Source organism: Pieris rapae, chromosome 13 (genome assembly GCF_905147795.1).
Source record: "Pieris rapae chromosome 13, ilPieRapa1.1, whole genome shotgun sequence".
NCBI classification, from domain to species: domain Eukaryota; kingdom Metazoa; phylum Arthropoda; class Insecta; order Lepidoptera; family Pieridae; genus Pieris; species Pieris rapae.
In genome coordinates, this window is record NC_059521.1 from 4,882,426 (window position 1) to 4,895,659 (window position 13,234).

Genomic DNA, 13,234 nt, shown 5'->3' on the forward strand with positions numbered 1-13,234 from the left:
CCTGTTTGCCCCCTCTATAAAATAAAAAACAACAACGTGAAGCTCCATACACAAGGTAACTTTAATAATTTATTGTGAACCTTTTACTTGAGAATCATTATTGTTCCCAAATTGTATAGAAGGATCACGAGGACAACGTGATCTGTTCACGTTGAGCCGACACGCACGTGACACAGTTATACAACGATAGGGATGTACCACCAGATTCCAGTTAAATATTTAATAATTAAATATAGTAAAATAAAAAAAATAAAAAAGCCTTTTATTCCTTACAGCAGAACAAGAAGTTAGATTAATTAAGTTTACTTATATACTAGTGTTAGTTTTGTTAGTAATTAAATTTGTATCCTTAATTTAGTTGTGTTAGTTTTTCCTACTTTTAAACTATTATTCTTCTGTAAAAACTCTTCTATAGGTGAAGGTCCTCTCTTGATTGAGCTACTTGGAGCCGCGCCACATGTCCGGCCCACCTCCATTTTAGTGACTTTTGGTGTGCCTTATTTTTTGTGTCTTTCTAATATTTCGCATACTACGTTCTATACCTCGCTGACATGCAATTATTTTATCTTTTATTGTTTTGTAAAATTTCCATGTTTGGCAAGCTTTAACTTTGAACGGCATGCTGCTTTTGAATATGTCCTTCATTACCCAGTATTTGTTCCAGGTAAGTTGTGTCCTGCGTTCTATTTCTTGATCGTTATTATTGTCGTGTAAGATAATTTGTTTGCCCTAATAATTAAATATATCTTCTCTATATCAGGCATAGAACGCATCCTTATATAAAAGAGCCTAAAAAACTATCATCTAATATAACTGTGCTTGATTTATGCCCCATTGATGGTATTAGATTTTTCTATATTGATGTTTTTACAAAAGAAACAAACTACACACATCGTTGGTTCGTATTTGGCTATTGTCGTCCATACTGTACATAGGCATCTTCACTAAATTTTTAGTACGACCAGTTCAAAGCGCTCTGCATCAAACGCCTTCCTTTATCACCAGGTAAAATAACATAATTTGGTAAAACCAATAGTTCTTATATCTCTGGACTAATTTCTAATAATAATTACGCTGTCTTATTAAATTAATCAGGCATTGAAGTATATGTACTGACCGTATCATACGGCATAGCTCGTGGCTATAGCCCATAGATTATCAGAGAGTTAATTGAATCTCTAGACACTTAATCAAAGACCGAAATTCAATCAAGTCGCTAAAGTGCCGTCAGACAAGTGACTGAACGAAACGTTTGACTCAATAAGCCTCCAAAAACCTTGGTGTGCTCAGCAAGGCTAAACGGTACTTCACTCCGGGCCACCGCTTGCAACGAGCGAAAGCGAGAGCGAGAGAAATATTGAGCGCAAATTCGGCGCCACATGGAGTACTGTTCTCACCTCTGGGCGGGTGCTCCCCAGTATCAGCTCCTTCCACTTGACCGTATTCAACGAAGAACGGTTCGAATCGTCGACGACCAATCTCTCTCCGAGCGGCTTGATTCTTTGGTGTTGCATAGAGATGTGGGGTCACTCTGCATCTTCTACCGCATTTACCATAGAGAGTGTTCAGAGGAGTTGTTCGGATTAATACCTGCAGCTGAGTTTTATCATCGGACGTCGAGGCAGAATTCGAAATTCGTATCGTATCATCTCGACGCCCCCCGTTCCACAACTGGCCGTTTTTCAAGGCAGTTATTGCCGCGCATCTCTACTTTGTGGTACCAGCTGCCGAAGCAGCAGCTGAAGTGTTTCCGAACCAATTCGACTTAGGGTCCTTCAAGAATAGAGCGAACCTATTCTTATAAGGCCGGCAAAAAAAATCTCTATAAAAAAACAAAAACATAAATAAAAGAAGTTTCGTAATACGAATAATAATATAAAATAATAATTATATATTACAGTAGTTTCCAAATATTCAACTAAATTCAATTAAAATCAATGACACCGATAATAAAATGACACCCTTCATACGACCTCAATTACTTAACTTTATCATTATTTATACTAGATACCTTTATAATCAATATCTTAATTAAACTATCATCATCAGTTGCCACAGAATTACGTAATGCTGATAACTCTATGTGATATCAGAATAAACTTTTCATATAACTATCATTATATAATAACTATAACATAACAAAACTGTCACTAACTTAACTACACAAAATTCATACATAACATATTTACATTAAGATGGTAATTGGAACCACGGCTGTAAAACAACACTTTTCACATGACGCATAAAAGTAAATCAAAAAATAGTGAAGAAATCGCCATATCAGATCCAAAATGACAATGTGTCAGGCACGAAACGCAGATCACTAACTTGTCTATAAACCAATCATGAATAGATGCAGATACTGAACGCTATTACGATTATTGATTAGTAGCTCTGTATTATTGTAATTGATACAACAATAATACACCATATATCATGATGAATAATAATATATTCATAAGTAGCATGTTAGTACTAATATGTAAGTCACCTAAAGATACTTCAACCCTTTCCAGCAAGAAACAAATCAGTGTCAGCCTTCACAGGCTTAGCCACAGCAAAAACATATAAGCTAGTACTAACAATTTTAGCTAAAAGAAACACAATTTCTAAACCGACTGGTGATCTCGGGAATTCCAACACCCTTCATATTAGTATCATAAGCACATAATACTCAACGGTATTTTATTATTTTTATACTCGGTGTATTGATAATTATTGTTTTATATTGAGATTATAGAAAAATTCGAAAAATTATAAATGTGTCTTCTCGAGATCCGCTGGCAATGAAATTCGAAGTATTTTAAACAAGAGGATTGTGTAGGGCCTTAATGCATATTCCTTGAAAATTATATTAGTTTTTTAAGTGGTTCTTTAATTGTGTATATATTTATAAAGATCCTGTGAAACGGAGCATATTTCAAACCCTTTAATAAATATTTTAAAAATCGTTTTTAAATGAACGAAAATATTGAATTTAGTAAAAACGTCTTGAGAGTACAACACTAATACAACGTTTACACAAATACAAAAATTTTATTTTTGGCTTTTTCACAATGCAAAGTTTTTCTTCGCGATATTTCCAATGGCATTGTAGTACGATTTTACGGGTTTCCAGGACATGTGACTGGCTTTCACGTGGCCCCCGAGTTTCCTAACTTGCGAATTTTTCCTAAGCCTTACAAATTACAAGTACCAGCAAACAGTTCCATGGTCTATTGTTTCATTCTAGAAATATACTTTTCTTAACCGTTTGACGTATTCATTAGCAATTTTGTATTATTGTATTGAATTTGATTATGTTTTTCTTCTTTGCTATATATTTTTTTAAATTTCATATTTCTAGTATTGTTATATATTGTCGTTTTACATATAAAATTCTTTTTATTTAAATGTATTTTTGTGGTAATCGAAAATCTGTTTGTATGGGTATTTTGGTTCGGTCTTTAGTGATATCTTGGTGGTTGAGATACGTTTTTACAAAGAACTATTAAGAATTAGATTTATAGAGAATGCTAATACGACAATATTGAAACTTGCATTTTTTTACGGAGAGAGCTTAGGGGGCCCTGTGTCTATAGTCTGTCAAAACATTTTAATATTAAAAAAAACAGATATGTAATATAAATCATTTATAAAATACCCTTTTTACACTTTTAAATGCGTTGACCATTCAAACGTTCATTATTTATATATTTTAATATAATTATTAATAAAAACGAATTATAATAATTATCTTATTTTATATTAAGGCGCGCGGGATTATAATTTAATTGTACATAGTGGTATTTTATGTATAGCCTTTAGTTATTGTGATTATTTTATGATTTTAAATGACAATTTGAATTTTGTAAAATTTGGTTGTTCAAAAATCTTAAAGCTTCATAATTAGTTTTCATTAACAAATGTAGTTATTCCCAGATAATAGCATAAGTAGTAGTAATTTCTTTAAAATATTGGCAATTCTTAATACTTAGTATTGACTATGTATCTACAAAGTTAATGTGTAATTTGTATTTCAATGATCAGTACAGCATATTCTCATATAAAACCCTTACTAAACAATACTTTTAAACGTATTACTAATTCATTGGGGTTTGAAAACATAATTTGCAAAACTTTCTCATATAAATCACAAAACTTCCTGTATTTAAATAGAAGGATGTTTGGTCTTAAATAATTTTTTTTTATTTAAAAAATAAAATAATCATAATTTTTTCTCGTTCAAATAAAATTAAGTGATCATTTGTAATTACAGGCATACATAAATACGATATAACGGCATATAAAGCGAGAGGAATAGTGGAGAAATTCAATTTCAATCATTATAGTTTATAACCGATTCAATTCTATCGATAGGTATATAATTAATTAGTAAAATGTAATTTACATGTAATTGTATGTAATTTTCCGTTCCACTCAGCTTAAGCGATAGTCTTTTGTTAAAATTATCTTAAATTAGGAATTAATGGACGACATATTTTCGAAAACCAATACAATAGACGATTTGAAATAGCAAATATTCATGACAGTGGAACCGGTGTTATATTACATAATCCGACCTTGACTTACGTAACTAGTCACGTGTACGCGAGAGCACGATCACCACGGACTAGCTTTTTTGTACCATAGACATGACAATAGTTTTTCCGTCTAATTTGCGCGAACTTGAATTTGTTAACCAGCATTTCCTGTCATGCTCAGTCCCTTATTACCAGGCGGATTGTAATGGTTTACTGATTAATGCTTATTTACTTAAAACCAGAATCATTCTTCATAACTCTAAACATAAAAAAAAACATTAAAAGGGGGCATCGTGTGAAATAGATGATCATGCCATCTCTCTCGTCTCACGTGCAAGTGAAAGACAACAGGGCAACACGTTATATTTCACTCCTTCCGTTACCATATTAAATCGATTCATTGTTACATCTTACTAATTCTGCTATCGACTATTTTTTTAATAAGCTACTACTTAAAGAGATTAAAACACAATCGTAAATTATATAGGATGACGAAGAACAGTCCATTGGTTTAAACGGAGTTTTGTAAGTACCTACGTACTAGACGTGTCTGAGGGTCTGTCTGCCTACAGCAGTGTATGTAATGTAAAATTCTGTTTTTTATAGAACAGGGGGCAAACGGGCAGGAGGCTCACCTAATGTTAAGTGATACCGCCGCCCATGGACACTCTCAATGCCAGAGGGCTCGCGAGTGCGTTGCCGGCCTTTTAAGAATTGGTACGATCTGTTTAATGAGGCAGCATGGATGGATGGCAAAACGGAACTATTATTCTTATACATATATAAACAATCCGGTAATCCGCTAAAGTTCCCAAGATCAAGTATGAAGTATCTTACATTAATTATGGAAACATAAACCAATTATAATGTTATACATATTCTTAGAATCGCAAAACGTAGACCACGTTTAATTCCCCGTGAAGATAATGTTAGGACTTCGTTTGTCACGCTGATTTAAATTATACAATATATGTATTCACATTTTTAGGCATTTTGATAAGCTTGATAAAATGTGGAAAACTCGCAAATATTATCGTAATCGGATCTTCAAAGTTATTAAGCAAGAATTACAGGTGAGGGGGTGAAGCGGGAAACCTCATAGGCGTATCTAGAATATTTTTATCTTGCGATAATAACTCGCGATAGGCGTGTGCCTAGTACACACGAATAAATAGTAACCACGCTGTCTAACAATAAAATAGGACAAATCGAATTAGACAAAATGGAAGACAAGCCTATAATTTTCATTTCCGTAATCATTTAATACTCCATGAATAAATTACAAAATAACTTGACCTTCTGATTGTCACGTATTGTGTATCAATGAGATTTCTCAATTATTTCTAAATAAATATTGCATGTTATCATGTATTATTTTTAGTATATTTTATTTATTTTGTTTAAAAATAACGTGAAATATTCCTCATATTTCTGTACCTTGCGAGATGTGGAAAGGCAGAAAATAGACGCTGTGAAAATGCTTAGGATTTCGTGGATCGAGTTTCGTACAAAAATCTCGATACTTCAAGAACTTGATATTAAGCAGCGTCTGTTTTCAACAGTACAATCTCGCATTCTTACATTCTTCGGACACGTATTTCGGCATGGTGATTAATCCATAGAACGCCTTGTCGTCCAGGGGAAGGTGGAAGGCACTAGACCGCGCGGCAGGTCACCCACCCCTTGGACTTATCAGATCAAGTCTGCCGTAGAAGGATCAATCAGTGCAGCAGGATGACCTCTAATATGCGTGAAGCGCATCACATCTGCCATATTACCACTACTAAATAACGACGATCTGTCAAGAGTGTACCGGATATGAAGAATGTTTAAAAATAAGTAATAAAAGTTGAAATATCTAATGCGATACTTATAGTGATCATATTCTTAAGTTAAAATCACTTTCTGTCCCTACAAGTACTAAAATATAAGGAACTCGTCTTATATGAGCATGTCTCAGAGAAATTAAAAACAAATCTGGGGTCCTAATGAGCCGTATCCATCCGTAATTGCAATACTGTGACAAATATTGACGAATCGAGCTGGTTACGCAAGTATGATATGCTCCAAGGCCGAAACATTCCACGCCAAGGAAATAATAAACATTACCTATTCTATTTACTTTTTTCTTACGACATTTTCTATGCAGCCTTGAGCTTATATTTAAATTGTTTTTACAGAGCAAACGCCAATTTGCGGCAATTATTGTAATTTCAATCGGTTATGTAATAAATCCCCGAAAGCCTATGAAAAAATTTTGGAGTTGGAAGTACCGGAGTTGGTTGTTAGTGATCATTCACCTGCGCCTCAGAGTACCTGGATTGGATCGTTATTATTTATCACAAAAAATATTTTAGTAAAGTCGATTAGTTGACTCATAGTGATAACACAAATAACATCTACAAAACAATCGTTATAGTAATTCGAAATTTATAAATGTTATGCAATAATATTCGCATGCAAAATTTCGACACACGTCGTAGCACGTCTAACTTATATCAGCAAGATATTTCCATATAATATTTTCATATACATTTTATATACATACAGTTTGAAAATGAAAACACTTTCCCATCACGTTTATAACACGTGGTGTTATTTTAAGCCCGGTTGTTTATGTCGCAACTGCAACAATTGCGCAGTATTAAAGCACACGGTACTTTAAATAAAATAATATTAATGTACTAGGTAGACGAGGTCCGTAAGTTTGTTGTATATTATCTGCATAAATATGTTTGTCATACTTGACTCGTCTGGTGCGTTCTCTGGTCTACTATCATAGATTAATGGGCTTTCTTTCTACATCCACGCGAACGGTATAGGAAAAGGATGGTGAGGAAATCGGTGGGTATGGCGACTTAGACAAAAAAGTTGACGGCATATCTGATAGGAGGCTAATCACCCTCTTATTAGATTGACAAACGATCATGAAACAGCAACATAAATTTGAGGTTTAGACCTACAAAGGTTGTAGCGCCACTGATTCATTTTATATTATTTTTAGGTAATTCTTTTTAATCATTGTATTAGTAGGAATTATCTTAACGCATTATTTCTATAATGTTTCATAAGATTTAAACATTTATGAGCGGTATGCCTGAAATATTATCAATCTTTGATAACTGTATCGCAGCTACCACGAATTTCGTAATAACTCCTTTGTTTACAAAGCAGGATGTTTTTGAATGATTAATAGTTGATAAGAAATTAATATCGTATAGGTTATTCTGTACCTTATCAAACAGTGACGAAATATTGTGTACTTTAAGGGCGTCCGATATATTGGGAAATACTATTTATGGATAAAAGAAAATTCATAAAATTATAAAAACATCCTTGTTCTATATTAGTATAAGTGAAAAAACCCTATTTGTTCGGTTCAAAGATACTTTATTTCTCAAATAACAATATTAAAACATTCATTTAGCGAGAAAATTTACTGTAGGTTAATTATGTAACATCGTATAATAAATTATAAAAACTCTATCTGTATCCTGTTTTCGTACTTTCGACTTTGGTACTGTTATTAAATCTTTGGAAAAGATAACATTATTTGTTTTAATCAATTTACAATCGGAGATTATGTAATGTAAATATGCAAAAGAATACTTTTGTCTTTTGTTATTAATGTATTAAATTTTCTTAACTTTACTTCAGTCATATTTTGATGTTTGCTGGTGTACATTCCTTTCTATGTAAATTAATAAAATATTTTAATACATTAGTCAGGTAATTTATTAACAATATTCAGGTAATTTATTATTGAATAAATTTATACTATTACTTGAATCATAAAATAAAAATTTCGAGATGCGGTTTCCGTAGGCATGAGTCAGTTTCCCACCAAAACAACTTACGCGCCATATCATAGATAATATTTAACATTTTATTAGCTGTCAGTTTGAATGACGCAGACTTATGTAATGTTAACAAGGCTTTATAATCAAAGTCAAGATCATAAACAGCCTCAATGTAATATTTAATAAGTATTATTAGTCTGTTAATGTTAAGCTTGTACAGATTCAAAATTACCCTTTTCAAATTATATTTTTGCTTTTACGGTAGGTCACGAACACATATTGGTGAGTAAAGAGAAAATTAAATCTTTATAGGTTTAACCACAAATTATAATAATTATCAGTATTATTTGTAGCACCAACTCTATGAAAACATTCATATTTCAATCTTATCTGTGGCAGTGACAATATGTATTATATATTTTATATTATAATGAGTGACAAATTCTTTTTTGATATAATTTTAATTTAAAACGCATATTTATGTAGGTACAAAGGTAAAGAAATCTAAAATAGTAAATATGTACCTACAGTAATTGAGGTTTCTTGTTGTTGGTATTTTATGGCACCGTGAACAACAACCTTGAAATAAAAAAACGACTATTAAGGGTGTATTTAACCTGTTTCATAAATAATTACCTAATTACTTGTGAATAGTAAATTACAACGAGGCGCAACATGTCTCTACATCAATGCAATTTTGTCATCTGTGACCGCCTAATTCCGTTCGCCATGGATTTTGGCGCCATTCCCACATTTTCAGTTTAGTAATATAATAGAAGATTTGATTTATTTGGACGCAGCAACGGAAACTATTTGATATCTGTGAGGAAAGTTCAATAGCAGGATACTTCTAGCCAAAAGAGCAATAGTGTACTGTAAAAGGTAAAAAATAATACTTACGGAAACCCAACATGGATTTAGGAATAATTTAACTTTTAATAATGTGAAAATTTTAAAGAATATTAAATTGTTATAATATAAATTGCACAACACATCTAAACAAAACAATTTTCATGTACTCAATCTTGTATGTTTAACATCTATTCCGTAATATATCGTCAGCGTTAGAATATTCGTAAGTGTTAGAAATTAATATCAATTTCTTACAAGAACATTCGCCTATTGATAATTTTTTGACAATGTAATTTCGAACGCGTGATTATCGCGTGACTTATCCGTGGCTTATAAGCGTTTACAATGTTTCAGCAATTTGATTTCCTGTGAAACCATTTTTCAAAAGCTACAGATCACAAATAGCCCATTGAAAAGTTTGGGGTTGCGTTTTTTAGAGGACGCAATTTAATTTTTTTGATGTGTAGGGGGGGTCAGTGTAAAGCTAAAAACAAGTTTGTGGGGTCACCACTCTTGTCCCACGGCCGCCATCTTAAAAATAGGGGTTGAAATGGTATTTACGATATATCTCTTAAACTATTTATTTGATAAAAAAATTTGTTTAGATTACACTGACCCCCCATCAATAAAATAAAATTACGTCCCCTAAAAAATGTAACATTTCAATGGACTAAAAGAAAAGTATCAGATGCCGATATTATTATATGATCAAGGAATTTAACGTCAGACATGTCACACATTTATACACTTACAAGATCTATATTATATATATATATATACATATTAAAGTAACTTTAAGATACAGGTTCAACATTTTCATCGTTATCGTACTTGGAAGTTGAAAACAATGACATAACATTCATTCTATAAATAGCATTGACACACTGATAAAAACAATTTAATCATTATTCAAACTTTTTACCGGAAGAAATCTTTTTTTAAATATCAAATGATGTGTTAAATTCTCTACTTATTTCTTTTTAATTATTTCTAAAATTTTTAGGTTGTGTGCCTCGTATGAACACGAATTTTCTGCGTGATTCGCCAATGTTTCAGGATACCACCTTACCAAAGAGGATGTGAGGAAATATTTAAGAAAGCGTGAAAACTTTGACATCGTGTAATTATAATCGTTACAGTAGCAATTTTTTTATTTTAAATCATAAGTCCTATTTTAAATTTTCTATTTTAGTTTTCTTCAGTCTTTCATCTATTTATTTATGTTTTCTGTTTCTTTATTTTTTTTGTCTAATTATTATCTTTTATATGTGTAGCTGTAAGATTACTTAAAAATATATAGGATTTAAATTTATAACCTATCAACCGATTGATAATAATTAGTATTTGCTCGACATCGTACCCGGTACCGACGGGTCGTGCTCACGTTAGCTTAACAAGGCTAGGCTGGCAAATCATTTTTTCGTGTATAATTAATTTTGTATCGTAACTTTTTTTGTTTAATCATTGTTTCGATTGATATTTGTATGTGCTCTAAATGAATGTCGTGTTTGCCTCTAAGCGCTTGTCACATTAAAAATTGTATTTTGTGTTTTTTTTACCAATGTATCAGTATGCCGAGCGTTGGCAAACTTTATCAATTAAAAAAAACTTTCTGGCGATAGATAGATATGTCAACATAATATTTAACAATCGTGCTCAGGTATTCGAAAACAACTAAAACAATATTATTATTTACTAAAACATTATCTTTGTCTTACATTGACCTGTACACAATGTTGTTTGTGTCATTGTTACTACAATTAAAAAAGTAATGTAACTTTTACTACGAGATACCAATTAGATTCCAGTGTCGTTTACAGTACTTTAAACCCTATTTTATGTAAACTAAATCTATGTGTGTTAATATACATCCCTTCTATATTCACAGACGTTAGGTAGAGACGACGATTAGTTTAGTGAAAAGTTATTCTACTAACACTTTAAAAAAAATCTTAACTTTCGTATGAAAATATAAAATGGAGTAAAATAGAAAGAAAACAGAATGCGAAAGTGAAAAATGTAATGTACTAGAAAGTCAAATATCAATGCACTAAACATAAAGTTTTATTTGCATGTAAGTATATAGCATAATAAGTATCATTTTTATTATATACAAAGACATGGTACGGCAGTTTTCAAAACTCACATTTTGAAACTCAACCGTTATACACACAGACATGAGTAGAACCTACACAAAAAGAAGAATCATAAAATTTTAAAACCCATTCGTTATATAAGTGACCATTTCTGCTATTTTAATAATTAAAAACAATTAGGATGAATAAAATAATAAAACCTAATTAAAAAAATAATAATAAAAAATTCCAAGAAATACCTCCACGTACTTATTTGAAGCACGTTCACAAATTAATATATTTTATAGCGATCACGTGTATTCAAACTCGCTTGTTATACTGTTATATAATCTATGTTATTATCATTAGATTCAGCTGAATTTTTTTTAAAGAAAAAGCCGCCAAAAACATTTGTTATAATTAGAGTTAAATATAATGTTTACTGTAGAATATGAAAACGACCAGACTGTGATGAGGTTGTTGGAACTGCACATTGTGGTTTATAGATTTTAGCTCCAAAAGTAAATATGTAATAATAATAATAAAAGCCCATTATTCGCTGACCAATTACCTTAAATGCTATTATTATCAAACAGTAATATTCTTAAATCTAATTATATCGCGAAAATCATAATTTATTCTCAACCGCATTGGTCAGGTTGTCTGTCGACATAAGCAAAAGTAAAAGGATAATTTCAATAAAAACGTTTAATACAAATATTTTTTTCTGATGTTTTCCTGCAGACGAAGTATGACCTTTAGGTTTCTTCTAGTGCTATAGTCACGTGTTGGAAGTATAGCGATTCTAAAACATTTTTGTCAACAGGTTCCATCAATTATTCATGAATTTTCGTTTTTAAATTCATTGTTTTCCATCAACACGTGTTTCATATATTCAGAGACATTGTGTTATGACAAAAATATCTATTCAAATTATGTAATACATATGGAGCAAAATGTAGACTTGAACTATTACTACAGGAAGGTAGAAGTCATGTCTATAATATTTTAGTATATATTAGGAATAGATAAATGACTAAATATTTAATTAATTTCTTGTGTTTAAATTCTTAGTCCTTATTCGTAAAACCGAATATAGAGTTTCTAGGTTTTTTTACTCCTTCCTATCTGTATATAGTTAATGACAAAAGAATTGTATAAATAAACAAAATAAGTGTTACAATTAGGTAATTACATATATAGGTTTACAAAAGACACAAAATTAACAAAAGCAACAAATAACGAAGAAATACCATAATAATTGCTCTTTAAACTAATAGTAGAGTATTTTCAAAGTCCATATATTTAGTAAAATTAGTATTTTTAAGACCAATATTTGTCCACTGCAAATCATCATTCCATACAGATTTTCGTCCCATGTTCACTGAATGTTGCCCATATGGTAATGTGCATTACCATACAAGAAGCTTATATAAGAGATTTTATAAGAAAAATATTTGAACACTAGATATTTTTTGTTTGTATCATAATGTAAAATATTATGTAAAACTTACGTAATATTTTTGTTACAAAAAATGGAATATCAATGCAAGGTTAACAGACACACGTCGTCATGTAACGTAGGAAGTTTTATTGGTAACACCTTCCGTTTATGACTTATGAGAATTCGAGCGCGAAAACTTAACGTAATTTTTATTTTGAAAAACGTGTCGGTCATATTTTGTTTTATGCGCACATATCAAAACTATTTTGGTCCTTAATAATTACGAACTATAAACTAATCCAAATATCTACCATAATAGATATGAATAAAATAATCGATATCTATATATAAATGTAGTGTAGTGTGTGCTAAGTTCCGCAGATCCGCTCTTAGACGCCCATTTGGTTCGTTATGCATAATAGCTCCTTCCAGAAGCTTCCTAGCTAGAAGTTGGGCTGGGCATTTCGCTGGCTTCACGGAGCGACCTCACTGCTCCGAGGATTACTATTTGTTAGGAAGCCACGCATTCCAGGTCTACGT